The sequence below is a fragment of the Rutidosis leptorrhynchoides genome, chromosome 10 (assembly GCF_046630445.1).
Source record: "Rutidosis leptorrhynchoides isolate AG116_Rl617_1_P2 chromosome 10, CSIRO_AGI_Rlap_v1, whole genome shotgun sequence".
In the NCBI taxonomy this organism is placed as follows: Eukaryota; Viridiplantae; Streptophyta; class Magnoliopsida; order Asterales; family Asteraceae; genus Rutidosis; species Rutidosis leptorrhynchoides.
The window spans coordinates 193,749,221-193,759,219 of record NC_092342.1 but is presented as its reverse complement, the minus strand read 5'-3'; the positions used below and the strand labels follow the sequence as shown (position 1 = coordinate 193,759,219).

The 9,999-nt window shown below is 36.7% G+C and overlaps 1 non-coding gene across 1 annotated transcript; it reads right to left on the bottom strand.

Moving 5' to 3' along the window:
- Nucleotides 1-7,832: 7,832 nt before the first annotated feature.
- LOC139873820 (U6 spliceosomal RNA) lies at nt 7,833-7,937 on the bottom strand. Its single transcript, XR_011767536.1, has one exon. It is a non-coding gene; the product is annotated as a U6 spliceosomal RNA (small nuclear RNA).
- Between the last annotated feature and the right edge of the window lie 2,062 nt (nt 7,938-9,999).

Genomic DNA, 9,999 nt, shown 5'->3' with positions numbered 1-9,999 from the left:
CACAAACGTATAATTATCATATATTGTATAGTTCGTGATATCATCGGTCAAACTAGACGGTCAAACGTTGTGTAAATCTCTTTTCGAAAACATAAGTCTCAACAATTAGGATTGCTTATCATGTTGGTAAGGTTTAATTTATGTAAATATTAATCTTATAAGTATAGAACGATCGAAAAAGTGCGGGTCACTTTAGGGTTTTTGCTTATCGTGTCGGAACCATATAGAGATTAGAGTTTAAATTTGGTCGGAAATTTCCGGGTCGTTACAGTACCCATCCGTTAAAGAAATTTCGTCCTCGAAATTTGGTAGAGGTTGTCATAAATAACAATAGGAATGTTTTCATGACGAATATGAGGTAATAATGAAATTTTATCATTATTGAAAGATTTAGATAAAACGATTTGGTTATGTGGGACGCACGAGCGAAGTTATCACAAAAGAGTGAAATGAGTAAATATAGAATTGTTGTAACCGATGACGTGATTAGGATTGATTTCCGGAATTTATGGAAAATCTTACGTAATAAGATTTGGTTCTTTGGCGATCAAGATCTTCTTTGATTTAGTGCGGCGATCTGTTTCGATTTCTTTGTCGAATATTTTGCTATAAATCCATTTCCTTCTCTTCCTTATTTCCACAACTCACATCTTCTATCCTTTCTCCTTCAACTCATACCTTAAAGTATTCTTTTAAATGCTCCATCCCGTTCTAATTATTGTTATACTTCTAACTTTCATATCTTTCATTCTTCTCTTTCATTTATCGCCAGAAGAATCTATTTACTTCTATCCTTTCCTCGGAATTATAATATTTTTAATTCTCCCGTGTCTTTACGTTGCAATACGTATTGATATACACGGTTTGTAAATCCTGGGTGATTTTCGGCCTTTGTATACTTCATTATTTTTCAAAGCTTCATACTTTCGTTTTCTCTTCCTGACTTCGAGTCAAGCGAGTAATGGTCCGGAATTTGTAGATATGAGATTCGAAATGAGTATAGCTAATGCTCTAAGAAAGAAATGGTAATAGGACAAATTTTGATTTGTCAAATTACCAGAATACCCCGGAAAAGATAGAACTGTCAGGATGACATGTTCCTATTATGTTTGAGAATTGGATAGAATGTAAGAGCCGTGTAACATGGCACATGATGATGGTACTGTGAATCATCACATTTCATTAGAAACTTAACATGACTTACTGTAATATAATGAAGTTGATCAAGTTTCATTATATTATACTAATTCATGCATCAGTTCCCAACACTGCTTCAAAACATTCCTATTTTAAACTTGAAGGTTTTAGAACTTAGAAACTAACACAGTTTCTTTTATGTTGTAACGCAGATATTACAGAGAGATAAATATTCTCAGATAAGAATAGTTGTGAAAATATCTCCAGAAATATGGAGAATATGTATAACGGAAGATATGAAGATATCTTATAATATCTAAGATAAGATGATGATGAAGAATATCATCGGGAAAGGTTTAGGATAAGGGGTAGGGTTTTTACTAATGGTTTCAGTAGGCACTGAATCGTTTGAATCCTTTGAAAGCAGATTCAGTTCTTGTGATTTATCTACATCCTCCTTCATACTTTGCTCAATCCGTTTTCCAGTTCCAACTCTCCTCTTTTTCTAACCTTTACCAACACAATGTACTTCATCATTAAACTTTTGACTGTTAAAGTCGTTTACAGTTTTTGCTGCTTCTTCAGCATTTCAAGAACTACTTCATAGTTCAGGATGTTTTTCAGAACTTCACATTCGAAATATGTAATTCTTAGGGGTAGTCGTTCTTGGTATAACTGGGAGAATTTCTACGAGATTTTCAAAATACTGATTGCGGATTTCGCCAAAGAGATAATGAGTTGCTGGTACGTCTGCTGATGATGTTGTGAAAAAGGTTCTCCGGTAACAACGGCGAAAGGACAAAGTATAAATATCGAGATTATAATAGGAGTAGTCTCACTGAGAAGTCGAAGTGGAGCTGTGACAAAATTAGCTTCTTGAAAAGGAATCGTATGATTGTTTTTGATAATGAATGATAAGGAATTCGACGCGGATACGTTTTAACTATAACTTCGGTTTCGAAAATTTTTCAGGTGCATCACTGTATGCATAAATCTTTCTTCCGTAAACGAGGTGCGGCTGGTTCAACTTCTCGATCGAGGTGTTTTCAAGAATCATGAAAAGATTTGAATGAGGATTATAATTGTCGAAGTACAAATGAGGTTTAGGATGAAATCAAGTGGCAAACTTGAAGAATTGTTTAGTTTCATATGTTATAATCAACATTTTATTTCATTTTAATTGTCCAATGTTTCTTCTTTATGCCACTTGTTGGATTTGGATAGGTAAAAATTCAAATATGAAATTTAAATGGAAATGGTTATTCTGGGGTGAACGGATACGTATATCGATGGTTGTAAGTAGAATAACAAATGACCGTTGAATCAGATTCAAGAATGTACAATATAACTTATTAATGTGAATTCTAAATATTCCTCGGGTACTACCCACCCGTTAAAATATTTTCATCATTAATAGTTTGTACGAAGGAATTTTTAATTACTATCTTTATGAAAATATACTTGCATATATATTTTCTTCAGAGATAATCATAGATTTAATGAGTCAATAAGATATTAAACTCATTTGATTTATCGTTAATTCTAGATTACATAATCTCTAAGACTTTAGAAATTACATAATCGTCATACGATACGTAAAGCGAAGATAATCGATGTAGAATGATATATAGAACGAAGATCATACTCGAAGTACAGATATTGAGTCGTGTGATGTTGATATTCGAGATACAGATTGTGATGTTGAGATTTTGGGGGTGACAAGAGTACTGTCGGCGTTGATGATGGTGGTATAGATTATGCTGCTGGTGCTGCTGCTGGTGTTTGTAACCTTCGCAACGTATTTTCTAAAGCCACTACCCGAGCGCGAAGCTCGTTGACTTCTTCTATTATACCGGGATGATTGACGGTTGGAACGAGCGAATGAACAAGATTCGAAATATGGGATAGTATGTAATCATGACGAGATACTCTAGAAATGAGCGAGAAAATGGTGTTTCGAATAGGTTCGCCGGTAAGTGCTTCAGGTTCATCGTTAAGAGGACAATTTGGTGGATGGAATGGATCACCTTCTTCTTGCCTCCAGAGATTTAGTATATTACGAACCCATCCCCAATTCATCCAAAATAGATGATGGGAAATTGGTTGATCCATTCCGGTGACGCTGTTCTCGGAGCTCGAATGGAAATCCATATCGGCGTAGCTATCGAAGTCGGAGGAATTCGAACTGGATGAAGAATCCATCTTGTATAGTCGGAGAAGTGAATTTTTGGTTTGGAATAGATTATAGGAGTTGGGTTTGGTACTCTTCAATACATAATTTACATATGTATATATAATATCAAAATCCCATGAATTACGGAGAATCTTTGAAATACGTCAGGCAATGTCTATAGTAACAGATACGCTAAGATATGAATTTTGTCTATACACTATCGATGCACTAAATGCAGTAAGACGTGTCTAGACTTAAGAATGATAAGCAGGCAGTTCCCTAAGGATGATAAGCAGATGATTTCCGACTAGGATTGATAAGCAAAACTTTTGACAGGCAGACACGGTCAAAGTCCAGACTCACTTAATGTATCCTAACAACTACTAGTTAGACACACTAATGCAAGGCCTGGTTCGCTAAGACCAACGCTCTGATACCAACTGAAAGGATCCGAAACTAATCATCCGAACGATGTCCATATTGATTATAAACGAATTACAATAGTTGATAACATCGCGAGGTACTTGCCCTCTATATGATACATTTTACAAACGTTGTATTTATTCTTAAAAGGCAATCTATAGTTACATCCAGAATTGACATATTCGCCTGACATTTCATAATATTCAAATGACCTAAACCGCCATTTACTTAATAATAGTCTCTATGAACTTCAATGACTCGAATGCAACGCCTTATGATATAGGTCCTTAATGGCCTCAAGTAGTATCCTTAGTACGAGCTAATGCACAGCGGAAGACTTAATTCATACCTGAGAATAACATGCTTTAAAATGTCAACATAAAGTTGGTGAGATATAGGTTTAATGCCGGCAGCGATATAAATATAGACCACAAGATTTCGTATATAAACAGTTTAATAAAAATATTCTAAGTGGTTGAGCACTTGGTAACCATACTTAACATTTAATCACGTCGCATATTCCCTTTATTATGAAATCTTACTACACCGTACCAAGTGTAGTCACGAAACGAAGTACTGTGCAACCGTTGAATACTGGTCGTCCAGTCCGGTTGGGGTTGTCAGGCCCGATAGATCTATCAACAGGATTCGCGTTTACAATACCGCTGTAAATAACAGTTACCAAGCTACAGGGAAGTATGCCAGTGGTACAACTCAACGTAGAATATATTTTTCAGTTACTTGTGTCCATAACGTAAAACATAAAATACATGTATTCTCATCCCGAAATATTTAGAGTTTAAAAGTGGGACTATATACTCACTGTTGTCTCGAAGATATATATAATTTGACTCGGTCTTCCGGTTGATATCACGAACCTATCCATATATAATATATCAATACCTTTTCTTTTTAAACAAACGTTATATATATATATATATATACTTGTTATACTTTTAATACTTTGAATAATTCCTTAGTCCGTAGTTAGCATTTCGTTGTTAGTAATTCAATTTTAATGGTTCATTTTTAGATGTTTAATATACCCGCAATGAAATAAACCAAACCCCCAACGAAATAAATAAAACCCCAACGTATATGAATTGGTCGAGATTAATCTTGACCCACGGTACCGGTGTTGTCAAATGACGTATTGCGTACATAAAGTACCGGTGTTGTCAAATGACGTGTTGCGTACAAACATGGGATCTTATAATTAATCTTCTCGTGTTGTTTACGGGTGATCCTGAACCATATAAAATTGAATTATGAGTACATATATATAAAATATCATGTTATCTTAGAAATATGTGATTTATATAATTTTTTTCCAATTAGTCCCGAAGTTGCACAAGTCTATGATAACCAATTTTGTTTCGGTCATAGTTTCTTCGTTACAAATCCGTTTTCGTTGATTCAAATTGCCATCTTCTTGGATCGAGTTCTTCTTTAAGACTATGAACTGAAAATACCTTGGTTTGTATTCAAAATCATACGGCATAGGTGAAACATTAGTGAAACATATGAAGTTAAACATTTTGTTACAAAAAAAAAAAAAATCATTTAATGACCATTTTTCTAAAAATACTTATACTTTGAAAAACCAAGTTTTACCTTATTAAATTAGCATATATTTAAGTTATATTACAGGTCTTGAAGTATTTTAAAAGTTAAGTTAGAAGGATCTATTTAGTTTGCAAACAAGTTTGAAAACATTCAAACTATGTTCTTGTTGTTAAACTTTTGTACCACAAAATATGATAGCTATATATATATGAATCGAATAAGGTTATGAACATAGATTCTACCTCAAGTTCCTTGGACAAGTTTGCTGTAAGAGAGGAGTAAGAAGCTAGAATCAAAAGGGTGATAGAAGTGGATGAAAGATTGGAAGTAAGTTGGTGTTCTTGGAAGGTTTTCTTGAAGTGTTTTTGTATGGTTTTCTTATGGTGTTTATGTAAGGTTTTTGAAGCTAGATCTTCTTGGAACTTTACTGAATTGTTGAAGGTGTTTAAGGGTTATAAGTGTGTGTGTTTTAGCTAGGAGATTGAAGTAGTAAATGAATCAAAATGATGATACATATATACTCCTAAAAATGTGATCTTTAAGGATAACATGACAAAATTTTAGTTTGTAATCTTATGTATTTGTCAAACAATAATACAAAAGCAATTACCTTATACCTAGGGTAGTAACAAGGGCTGGTTAGGTGGTGATTTGATGTGTATATACCAATAGTAAATACGTATAGAAGCTAGGTATGATACGAGTACAAATACTCTAGATATACGTATAGAAATTTTGTGAAAAATGGAATGAGGATTCAAATATAGCTATCTTTTGTGAATACACTTATATGATTTTATGTATTTAAGTCTTAAAAGTGAGTAAATACATTACTTATACGATATATGTATAAACATTATAAGTCTTAAGTATTTATGTCAAATAACGTTACGTATAGTTATCGTTTTGAAAACTTAAGTTAGTAGTTTCAAAATATACTTATAACTTATAGTTTTTGATACAAAATAAGATATTAAAACATTCATTAATCATGTTAAATATGTATATATACATATATATACACAAACGTATAATTATCATATATTGTATAGTTCGTGATATCATCGGTCAAACTAGACGGTCAAACGTTGTGTAAATCTCTTTTCGAAAACATAAGTCTCAACAATTAGGATTGCTTATCATGTTGGTAAGGTTTAATTTATGTAAATATTAATCTTATAAGTATAGAACGATCGAAAAAGTGCGGGTCACTTTAGGGTTTTTGCTTATCGTGTCGGAACCATATAGAGATTAGAGTTTAAATTTGGTCGGAAATTTCCGGGTCGTTACATCTTGGATTCTTTCCGGTAATCCTTTATCAAACGCGTCGATCTTCTCTTCCTCATCTTCGAATGCTCCCGGACACAATAGGCACAATTCTGTGAATCGTCTTTCGTACGTGGTAATATCAAATCCTTGGGTTCGTAACCCTCTAAGTTCTGTCTTGAGCTTATTGACCTCGGTTCTGGGACGGTACTTCTCGTTCATCAGGTGCTTGAATGCTGACCACGGTAGTGCGTACGCATCGTCTTGTCCCACTTGCTCTAGATAGGTATTCCACCATGTTAACGCAGAACCTGTGAAGGAATGCGTAGCGTACTTCACTTTGTCCTCTTCAGTACACTTACTTATGGAAAACACCGATTCGACCTTCTCGGTCCACCGTTTCAATCCGATTGGTCCTTCGGTTCCATCAAATTCCAAAGGTTTGCAGGCAGTGAATTCTTTGTAGGTGCATCCTACACGATTTCCTGTACTGCTAGATCCAAGGTTATTGTTGGTATGTAGCGCAGCCTGTACCGCGGCTATGTTTGAAGCTAGAAAAGTACGGAATTCCTCTTCATTCATATTCACGGTGTGTCGAGTAGTCGGTGCCATTTCCTTCAAAATAGTCAAATGGAATGTAACACCCTAGGCAAATCCCACATCGCCCACGTACATGAGTGATCATGGGATTATAAGGTAATACCCACGCTTAAATGACACAACGCGTTTTGGGATCACAGGCTGAGTAAAAGTGCGAGTACGTTATGGTTAAGCGTGCTTGGGCGAGAGCACTACCAGGATGGGTGACCTCCTGGGAAAGTGCTTATCGTGTGTGGTCGCCAAGAAAAAGCTGTGCGCCTGCGGGCAAAGCGGACAATATTGTGGTCATGTTAAGCTGGGGTGTTACAGAATGGTATCAGAGCCACTCATGTGCCGTTGGGGGTGGTGGGGCAAACCTCATCGAGGACGATGAGTTCCTGAGGGGGGGTGAATGTAACACCCTAGGCAAATCCCACATCGCCTACATACATGAGTGATAATGGGATTATAAGGTAATACCCACGCTTAAATGACACAACGCGTTTTGGGATCACAGGCTGAGTAAAAGTGCGAGTACGTTATGGTTAAGCGTGCTTGGGCGAGAGCACTACCAGGATGGGTGACCTCCTGGGAAAGTGCTTATCGTGTGTGGTCGCCAAGAAAAAGCCGTGCGCCTGCGGGCAAAGCGGACAATATTGTGGTCATGTTAAGCTGGGGTGTTACAGAAGAAAATTTGGACCATTTCTCGATTTGAGCGTGTCATCCTTGCGCAGGGACCTTGCTAATCTTCTCTGTATCGTTCCAATTTTATCGGATATCCCCGGAATGTAACACCCTAGGCAAATCCTACATCGCCCACATACATGAGTGATCATGGGATTATAAGGTAATACCCACGCTTAAATGACACAACGCATTTTGGGATCACAGGCTGAGTAAAAGTGCGAGTACGTTATGGTTAAGCGTGCTTGGGCGAGAGCACTACCAGGATGGGTGACCTCCTGGGAAAGTGCTTATCGTGTGTGGTCGCCAAGAAAAAGCCGTGCGCCTGCAGGCAAAGCGGACAATATTGTGGTCATGTTAAGCTGGGGTGTTACGGAATGGTATCAGAGCCACTCATGTGCCGTTGGGGGTGGTGGGGCAAACCTCATCGAGGACGATGAGTCCCTGAGGGGGGGTGAATGTAACACCCTAGGCAAATCCCACATCGCCCACATACATGAGTGATCATGGGATTATAAGGTAATACCCACGCTTAAATGACACAACGCGTTTTGGGATCACAGGCTGAGTAAAAGTGCGAGTACGTTATGGTTAAGCGTGCTTGGGCGAGAGCACTACCAGGATGGGTGACCTCCTGGGAAAGTGCTTATCGTGTGTGGTCGCCAAGAAAAAGCCGTGCGCCTGCGGGCAAAGCGGACAATATTGTGGTCATGTTAAGCTGGGGTGTTACATGGAACAAGTTAATCATACAGAATATTAAGAGTAGTTAATAGTATTTCGTAGCATAATATGAACTCATTTATTAAAGCTTTTTCTTCATATTAGCGTTTTATAAGTTTAAATTCGGGTAGTACCTACCCGTTAAGTTCATACTTAGTAGCTAATATACAATTCAACTACTACAATTCCATATGAAAAACTGATTATAATAATATTTCGCGTTCAAACTTTTACACAATATTTTACAAACTTACAATACCGCTTATTTTACATATAGCATGAAATATAGCACACAATAAATTTGATACAAGATGGTTGTGAAGATAATTCTAGCTAGTACACAAGTCGTTCAGCAAAGGCAATAAAGACACGTAATTTATACGTCCAGAAACAAGTCATGCATTCTGGTTTTACTAGGATTACTTCCCATCCTTGGTCTTGTGGAACATAACCGTTATGGCCGTTGATAAGACAGCGTGTTGTAACGTCGTCAAAGGGACGAGGGTTACGTAATGTCCAACAGTCCCGTAACAATCTAAAAACCTCATTTCTTACCCCAATTACCGACTCCGTCACTTGTGGGAACGTTTTGTTTAATAGTTGTAGCCCGATGTTCTTGTTCTCACTTTGGTGAGAAGCGAACATTACTAATCCGTAAGCATAACATGCTTCTTTATGTTGCATGTTAGCCGCTTTTTCTAAATCGCGAAGTCCAATATTCGGATATATTGAGTCAAAATAATTTCTTAACCCATTGCGTAAAATAGCATTTGGGTTCCCCGCAATATATGCATCAAAGTAAACAGCGTGTTGTAACGTCGTCAAAGGGACGAGGGTTACGTAATGTCCAACAGTCCCGTAACAATCTAAAAACCTCATTTCTTACCCCAATTACCGACTCCGTCACTTGTGGGAACGTTTTGTTTAATAGTTGTAGCCCGATGTTCTTGTTCTCACTTTGGTGAGAAGCGAACATTACTAATCCGTAAGCATAACATGCTTCTTTATGTTGCATGTTAGCCGCTTTTTCTAAATCGCGAAGTCCAATATTCGGATATATTGAGTCAAAATAATTTCTTAACCCATTGCGTAAAATAGCATTTGGGTTTCCCGCAATATATGCATCAAAGTAAACACATCGTAACTTATGGATTTCTCAATGTGATATCCCCCATCTTTCGAACGAAAGCCTTTTATAAACCAAGGCATTCTTGGAACGTTCTTCGAATGTCTTACAAACTGATCTCGCCTTAAATAGTTGTGCCGAAGAATTCTGACCGACTCTAGATAAGATTTCATCAATCATGTCTCCGGGTAGGTCTCTTAAAATATTGGGTTGTCTATCCATTTTGTGTTTTTATACTGTAAAATAGACAAGAGTTAGATTCATAAAAAAAAATACTTATTAATACAAGCAATTTTTACATATATCATAAAGCATAAGCGCACTA